Below are 8,474 nucleotides of genomic sequence, written 5' to 3'. Positions count from 1 at the left end.
GGAAGCAGTTTGAGAGAGAAAAGAGCAAGTCAAGGGAAGTCTCTCTGATCCTCCCCTCTCCCCACTGACCCATTTGACAGGTGACAGAGGGACCAGGCAACCCAGACATTTCTCAAAGATAGGTAGTAAACACAAGTCTGGCCTTAAGCACCCACTCCCAAGTGTCAATGGATAGCTTCAACGGTTTTACATTTGTCTGTTCCCTTTCCCCAAGCCAAGACTCTAACTAAATTCATGATAGAAATATTTTTGATGGATACCATGGGTATTTCTAGACTGCTGACATATGAGAAAAATCTCAGAATGAATGACTTTATTTTACAGCTGTGGCCAGCTATTCACTCATGTTACTATGTCTGATCTGTTTGATTTATGATCTATGCACACATACACATATATTTCTCTTTGAGAAAGTGCACTGTTGATTATTTATAAATTTTAAATAAAACTAAATGATAACAGATTTTTCTGTGTTTTTCAGGAATTTGTCAACAGTGTCTAGTTTTTATCAACCAGAAAACACAATTGTCTGAATATTCAAATATAAAGACAATGTAATACAACATAAAATAGAGCATTTGAGATTAATCCAATGTGGTTTTTCACAGAGATCATGTGAAGTAAAAATTCCACATTTTCCTGATGAGGAGGGCAATTCAAGTAGAGGTAGGATCTCCCTCTACTCAGCTTTTGTCTCAAGCAGTGTCTGTGGAGTCCTTGGTAATTTTATGAAATGAATGTTCCTTTAAACATCAAATGAAAGAGTTTGGGTATTTATCTTTAATACTTTATGTCATTTTCTTTCTTGATTATAGTAATATACATTCATAGCCCTGATGGTGATCAGACTATGGTGACACAAACAGATATGAGAAGACAATTTAAGGTTTAGTTTTTCTTGTAAGTTTTTTTCCTCTCTCTCTCTCTCTCTCTCTCTCTCTCCTCTTTCTTTCACATATGACAGTAACCAGGGAGGACCTGTAGCTGAAAATAAATTTCTGAGCAAGTGATTAAATGGTCTCATTGTCTGGGTTTGAGATTTATACTCCCATACCCGATCCAAGTCTCTTCAGTGAGAGAAAGCAGCACTAGATGAATATGTGTATGTACAAAGAAATCTCCAGTTGAGCAGCCAGATATATTTTGGGGCTCTCAGCCATGTATCCAAGGAGTTACAGAGTGATTAGAAAAACAGTAGTGGCTGCTGACTTGGTTGCAGTTCAGGAAAACTATAAAATTAATTCTTAACTATAAGCACATAGTCAAGAATCATCTCTAGACACGTTGTTCCACAAACATCATGTGCCATTTTGGTAACATTATTTAGTGATGATTTATTGTAAATTCCTTGAGATCTGGGACAATTTTAAACCTCTTTGGGGCCCAGTCCAGAGCTGAGTAAGCAGTGAGTGCTCAATAATTGCCTAACCACTTCTTGATTATTGTTTATCTCCAGTACCTTGTAGATTTCAATTAGGCCATGTCAATACTGGCAAACATGCCTATAATGTGGATATCTGATAAGGAAAATGATTTCCTGCTGCTGTTGGAAATTTGGGCTGTAGAATTAGTTTTCTCTAGGCTGGTCAAAGTCGTTATTTATTTTGTTTACTAAAATTTTTTTTGTCAGAGGAGACACAGTGAGAGCAAGGCATCCTTTTCATCCCCTATTCTTGGAATTCTCCAGGTTCTGGAATTCTCAGGACCAAAGGCTGAGTTCTCCTAAGACAGTCCAAGCAGAGAAACTCATCAAGTCCACATTGGCACAGTGATCACTCTAACCATATCGGCAGGGACTTGCCAGGCTCTGTTCTGTTCTTCAGTTGAGTATAACCAAGATTCTTTATGGCAAGTTTGATTTGATGCCTCCTAAGGGGATGTAAGGCCTGGTATTTGGGGAATATGCTAATGCTCAGTAGAAGATATTTATTTTCATAGTGTTCTGATTTATTTCAAAATCTGATAAGCTCGAAGAAACTTCTCATACTAAATGTGAGAGACAAAAACATAAACACAAGGAAGAAAAGCAGTGGTAATTAGCCCTCAGACCTTGTCTTTGTATTAACGTAAAAACTTTGGATCAATAAGCAAAGGATTTTGATTCAGAGTTCAAATTCAAGATCTATCACTTATTAACTCTGTATCATCTCTCTGCCTTAGCTTTCTAACAGAAAAAATAGGATTAATAATCATACCTTATCACAATGTGGTAATGAGATGTAAAGAGTTAATAAATGAAAAGTGCCTAGACCACTGCCTACCCTGTGGAGAGCACTATGGAATTATTACCTATTATTATTATTATTATTACCAAGTGTTCATTAAGAGGAAATTAGATCTAGATGTGAGAGAGACACTTTCTCAGTGTGTAAACTCAGAGAAGTCAACTCTTTCTCAGAGAGGTCAACTCTTAACCAGAAGAATGTGACACCTGTTAGTGTCCTGTTGCTGCTTTAACAAATTACAGCAAACTTACTGGCTTCAAACAACAAAATTTTTTATATTATAGTTCTTGAGGTCAGAAGTCCAAAATAGGTTTCACTGGGCTAAAATCAAGGCAGTTGCCTTTCTTCTGGAAGTTCTGGAGAGAGAATCTCTTTCCTTGCCTTTTCTAGTTTCTAGAGGCCACCTTTATTCCTTGGCTCAAGGTCCCTTCCTCCATGTTTAAAGCCAGCGGCATAGCATCTTCCTATCTCTCTTTCTGACTCTGACCATCCTGCCTCCCTTTTAGGAGAAACTTTATGATTGCATTTGGCCTTGCTGGATAATCCAGGATAATCTTCCTATTTTAAGATAATTAACTTAATTATGTCTACAAGTTTGTGTATGTGTGTGTGTGTGTGTGTAGGGGGGTAACATATTCACAGACTTCAGGGATTAGGAAGTGAACATGTTGAGGGAGTCATTGTTCTGCACGCCACATGTGCCCAACCCATCACACGCAAATGTATTTTCTGTTGTACGTCAAGGCATTTATAACAATTTCTCAGGTTAAGAAAAGTATTTTCACCAGTGGACCTCACATTAGATATATTACTAACATTTAATAGACATTTAAGAAATAGTGCGCAAGTCCTATCTTAGGAATCAGAAAGCTATAAAGCTGTCTGTTTATGATCTCATAAAGGACAATTAGAAAAGTGGAGCAAGCTCGTTCACTCCTTTAAGCTTTTCAGAGTATCTAGACTGTGTAATGTATTTCAAGATTAAGAGGGCACCTTTGAGTGCTTCATTTAATTTAATTTAGTGTTTTATTTGTATAGGAACAAAATACATGTTAGATTACAAAATAGCACCCTGTTAGATTTTGGAGCCAGAACAACTTTTAACACTTTCTTTGTCACTAACAGATAACTTGAGAAATTAGGTTTAGCCATGAAGAACAGAGAGCCCGAAAAGCTGAGTTAAATTCCTGGAAGGCAAGGACACTATCCATTGTCCCTTTGTTTTTTGTTGTTGTTGTTTGTTTGTTTGTTTTAACATTTTATTTTTTTATTTTACCCCTCCCCCCTCCCCGCTCCCTTCAGGTATCCATTGTCCTTTTGTTAACAGCACTTACCTTTGTCTGCTTCTTCCAATTTATGTATCCTCACTCAGAGGTGTTATGCTCCAACATTGCCCAGCTAATACTGAACAGTGCACTTTTCCACTAACGAATCAGACTAATTCACAGCTTAGGACCTTTGCTCGTGCTGTTCCGCTGCCTGGAGCAGTCTTCTCCCACTCACCCCTCTGCTCAGCCCCCAGTCCAGTCCATCTGGCATGTTCCACTGGTCCTTCTCAACTCATTAGGTGTCGCCGACCCCAGTAAGCCTTCTCTGCCCACCTCCACCTTTCATTTGGACCAAGTGGCCCTCCTCTGTTTGCCTGTACCACACTGTACCCACGTCCCTCACAGGGCTCGCTACACTGTTCTATGTTAATACTTCTAACCTCCAGACTCGAATACAATGTGTTTGCAGGCAAAGACTAAATTGTTTTCATCTTTGCATTCCGAGGGCCTGGAACATTTAGTAAATGTTCCTTGAACTGAACTGAATGAAACACAAGAAATGCTTAACGAATGGTTTTTGAATAAAAGTGAAGAGTATTCCGAAGAGAGGATAAATAATAATATTAATATCTATTAATATTTGTCAGTGAGCACTATGAGCTATTTTCTCTACATACATGAGCTCATTTGATCTTCACAGCAGCCATAAAGAATAATATTATTCCATTTCATAATTGAGAAAATGTAGGCTCAGATAAGCGAATATCTTGCAAAAGCCTTCATAGCTAGTAAGTGGTAGAGCAGAGATTTAGACCTAGACATGTCTGAGTTGGACCAAAGACAGTGTTTGAGCACACACACAGAGGTGTGAATAGTGGCCTGGGTGTCAGCATCCACTAAGCTAGCAGGGAGCAAGAGGTTAAAGCATCATGCAAAGGCAGGTGACTTCACTATTCAGCATCCCTGCCTCATGAAATCCTGGACACACAGGACAATACTGGCACCAGCTGGCTTCAGTGAGAGAAAATGTTCCCATCACTAGCTCCTTCCTCCTATCCTAACTAGATTCAAACTTCCCAGCTACCTACTCTCCTTTGTGAAGCTCTCCTTCATAAAGGCCCTGGATCTCTATGGTGATTGTCATAGTTTGCCCATGACTGACGGTTTTCCTCAGACATGGGACTCTCAGTGCTTGAGGAAGTTTTGGGCAAATCGAGACAAATTGGTTACTCTAATCTTCACCAGTAATAAGGGTGTCCTGTCCTATGTATTATTCATAGAGAATCTTTAGGGTCTCTTTCTCTCAAAGGCTCTTGGAGAAGACCACAAATATCCCCTCTACACTAATGATATAGACCAGCCCTGTCCAACAGAACATTCTGCAATGTTCTGTTCACTATCTGTACCTTTCAATACAGTAGCCACTAACTACATGTGAGCACTGATCACTGAAATGTGGGAAAATTGTAGGTTAAAAAAATAATTTTTTAATTTTATTTTAATTCAATTTAAGTAGCCACTTGTGGCCAGTGGCTACCATATTGGACAGCATAGGTATAGAAAGTGATTTTTAAACTTGACTGCAACTAAAATCACCTAAGGGGCTTTAAAAAATTCCAATGCCCAGCCCACACTACAGATCAATTAAATTGGAGCATCTAGGATGGGGCACAGGCATGGGAAGTGCAGCCATGAATGAGACCCTTCAAAATAGACAAGAGTTCTCAAGCCATAGTCTGTGAATTAACTGCATTGGAATCAGCAAGAGAGTGTGTTAATAATATAGAAACCTGAACCCCTTCCCACCCTAACACAACTCCTAAATAAACATCCCTGGGGAAAATCTCTGAATAAATTTTTAAATAAACTTCTCATTTTAGAATAGATTTAGGTTAACGGAAAATTTGTGAAGATAGTACAGTTTCCACATACCCCACACCCAGTTTCTCCTATTACTAACATCTTACGTTAGTATGGAGCATTTGTCATAATTAATGAACCAAGTGATACCTTTTATTAACTAAAGTTTTTATTTCATTCAGATTTTCTTAGTTTTTATCTAGTGTATTTTGTTGTTGTTGTTGCAGGATCCCACCCAACACACCACATTACATTTAGTTGTCATGTCTTCTTAGGTTCCTCTTGGCTGTGACAGTTTCTTAGACTTTCCTCATTTTTAATGACTGAGATAGTTTTGAGGAGTACTGTCAGATATTTTACACGATGACCCTCATTTGGAAATTGTCTGATGTTTTCCTCATGATTAGACTAAAGTTATGCATTCTGGGGATGAAGACCCCAGAGGTTAGGCGCCATTCGCATCACTTCCTATCAAGAATACTTGCTATCAGGATGCATTATCACTGCTGATGTGAACCTTAAATCATCTGGCTGGGTTTCTCAGTCTTCTCTCAGCCCCTTCCATACCACACTGTTTGGAAGGCAGTCACTATGTACAACCCACATGTAAAGAATGGGGAGTTACACTCCACCTTCTTGAGGGCAGAGTTTTTATGTAAATTATCTAGAATGGAATCTATTTTTGATAGAATCCGCAATGACTCATCCATACTGAAAATAGTGAATCACTGGGCCGAAGGAGCAGAATTACATGATATCCTGGGGTTCTTTCCAACTTGATGACTCTGATTTCGAGTGTGGATGACATGGTGAATGGGTGGATTTGCTGGGTTTCGGTGGAGACTAACTGATAGTCACTTATTTAGTCTAGAAACCAAGCCATGGATCTTCTAGACACAAATCAGTGAATAAATATAAAATTGTTGATATTACCACCATGGAGTGTTTTGGAATTGGAACCTAGCATGTCAGAGAAGAGAAAGCCATACCAAGGAGGATATCTATAATGCTTTGGGCCAGTCATGGACACCATTGAGGAGTCAGCTAAAGAAGACAAAGTATCAGCCATATCAACCAGAGAAATAGTGCTGTGGAGCAAAGGATTCTGGGACATATAAGGCTACGTGAAGAGAATTACATGGCACAGAAGCAGCATAGGGCACTTCAGAACTATCATAGCATTATCAACAAAAACAACAAATATTTATTAAGCCATTAGCATGTATCAGGCATCAATTGTACTGTCAATATATTCATTCGTTAAATTAAGAAACTGAAACTGAGTTTAAGAAACGTACCCAAGGTCGCACCATTACAGAGTGGTAGGTTTAGGATTCAAACTCTGTCTGTGTGACTTTGGACCTGAGGTTAAGGCAAAAGATTAAGCCAGCTGTATTTTTAGAGGGATAGGATATTTCCAAAGATATCTGAATGATGTACTACACATAAAATATTACCAAAAAGAAATATGCTTATTAAAGTCACTGCCTTCAAAGAAACAATATAGGAATATGTCTATATGAAAGGATATAGAAAAAGCAAGCTGAAGATGAAACCATCAGCAAGAGTTTCGGTCCATGAACTGTGAAGAGAGTTTATGGTATACAAAGTAATTCAGAAACCCATTTGTCACTATGGAAGCCTTGAACTAGTAACAAAGCCATTGCACCAAGAAGAAAATGTCTTATTATTGTCAATTACAAGCCACAGAACATCTCTGCAACCCAGATACCTGTTTAGCCTTAATAAAGTTGCAGTTGGAGACTGGATGTCTTGGTTTCTCGAGACGTTGATTGGCAAAGTGTTACATTTTCATAATCAAGGAAGTGGCTGGTGAAATGTAGAAAGGATCATGAGAGGCCCAGAAGCCTGGCCTCACACAAAAACATCTCTGAGTAACTGAGAAGGTTTAGTCAGAAGTAAGGACCTGAGGGAGAGACATTAAGGCTGCCTAAAGCACTGAAGTGATTTGAGGGAGGAGAGCGGGTGACTTTCAAGTTCCCTGTAAAAGTACAACTCGGAGCATGGGATACATCTTCAAGGAAACAGATTTCATTTACCTTCACCTAAAAACTTTGGTTAAATTTAAGTTTTTAACAGCCCAATAACACAGAGGACAAATTACCTTGTGGGGTAGAGAGTGCCTTGTCCATTATATTTATTAATTGGAAATAAGATGGTTTCAGGGCTATTATAGAATGAATTCCCATACTATGTGGGAAATTTGAAGAGATCTTTAAGTACTCTTTAACTCTTTGGCTCTCCAACCTTTTGATATGGTATGAGTGACACCATACTAAGTATCTTGGATGAGTGTTACTACCTATCTCTGTTCCTTAAAAAAATGAGAAATCAATTTTTGCTGTTACAATTATGTAATATACAGCTATAACAGTGCGATGCTTTTCCCAATCTGGCTGATTTACACACAGCAGAGGAGAATTTAGTACAAGCAAGCAGAGAACAGCACAGTGTAAAAGAAAGACACCTGGTATGGGAACTCCACAGTCCCAACTCGGTCTCCAGGAAGCTATTGTGACTTGGGACAAGGTGTTTATGTCTTTGGATCTCCAACTTATTTCTAAAATGAAGGTTTGAGTTATTTTACCTCTCAGCTTTCCACTAGTTCTGGCATTCTGTGCCATCTTCCCTTTGTCCTTATTTTCAGTTTGCTAAATCTCAATGAGAAAGTACTAAGCATTAGCATTCAGTGAAAAGTACAAGCCTTGAGGCTAAGGTTTGCTGGCAGTATTTCAGAAAATACAAATGACAGGATTACTACCACTGGACTGCTTGACCATTCTACTTCTTAATTTCTTTAAATGTGCAGAGCCTACATATAACATTTTTGCCGTGTGTTAGTCATCTACGTCCAAAATCTAGGGCAAGTTTTGCAAATCCACATGCCTATAGAGGCAGAAATGACTGAAAGGGCTAAGTGATACCTCTGATGAACAGGGACTCAGGTCAGCCACCCTTTAATGTCCATTGTTGATATGCCAGTTTGAAGTTGCTAGATTTTCCACTTTTTTAGAGAAGGCAGAAATTGCAATTTTTATGTGTAATTCTCTTATTTTTAAATGATGGCAATTAACACATTAAAAAGAAAAAAACCAAGAGA

Source organism: Pteropus medius, unplaced genomic scaffold, assembly GCF_902729225.1.
Source record: "Pteropus medius unplaced genomic scaffold, Ma_sr-lr_union100, whole genome shotgun sequence".
NCBI lineage: Eukaryota > Metazoa > Chordata > Mammalia > Chiroptera > Pteropodidae > Pteropus > Pteropus medius.
This window is presented reverse-complemented; position numbering follows the sequence as displayed.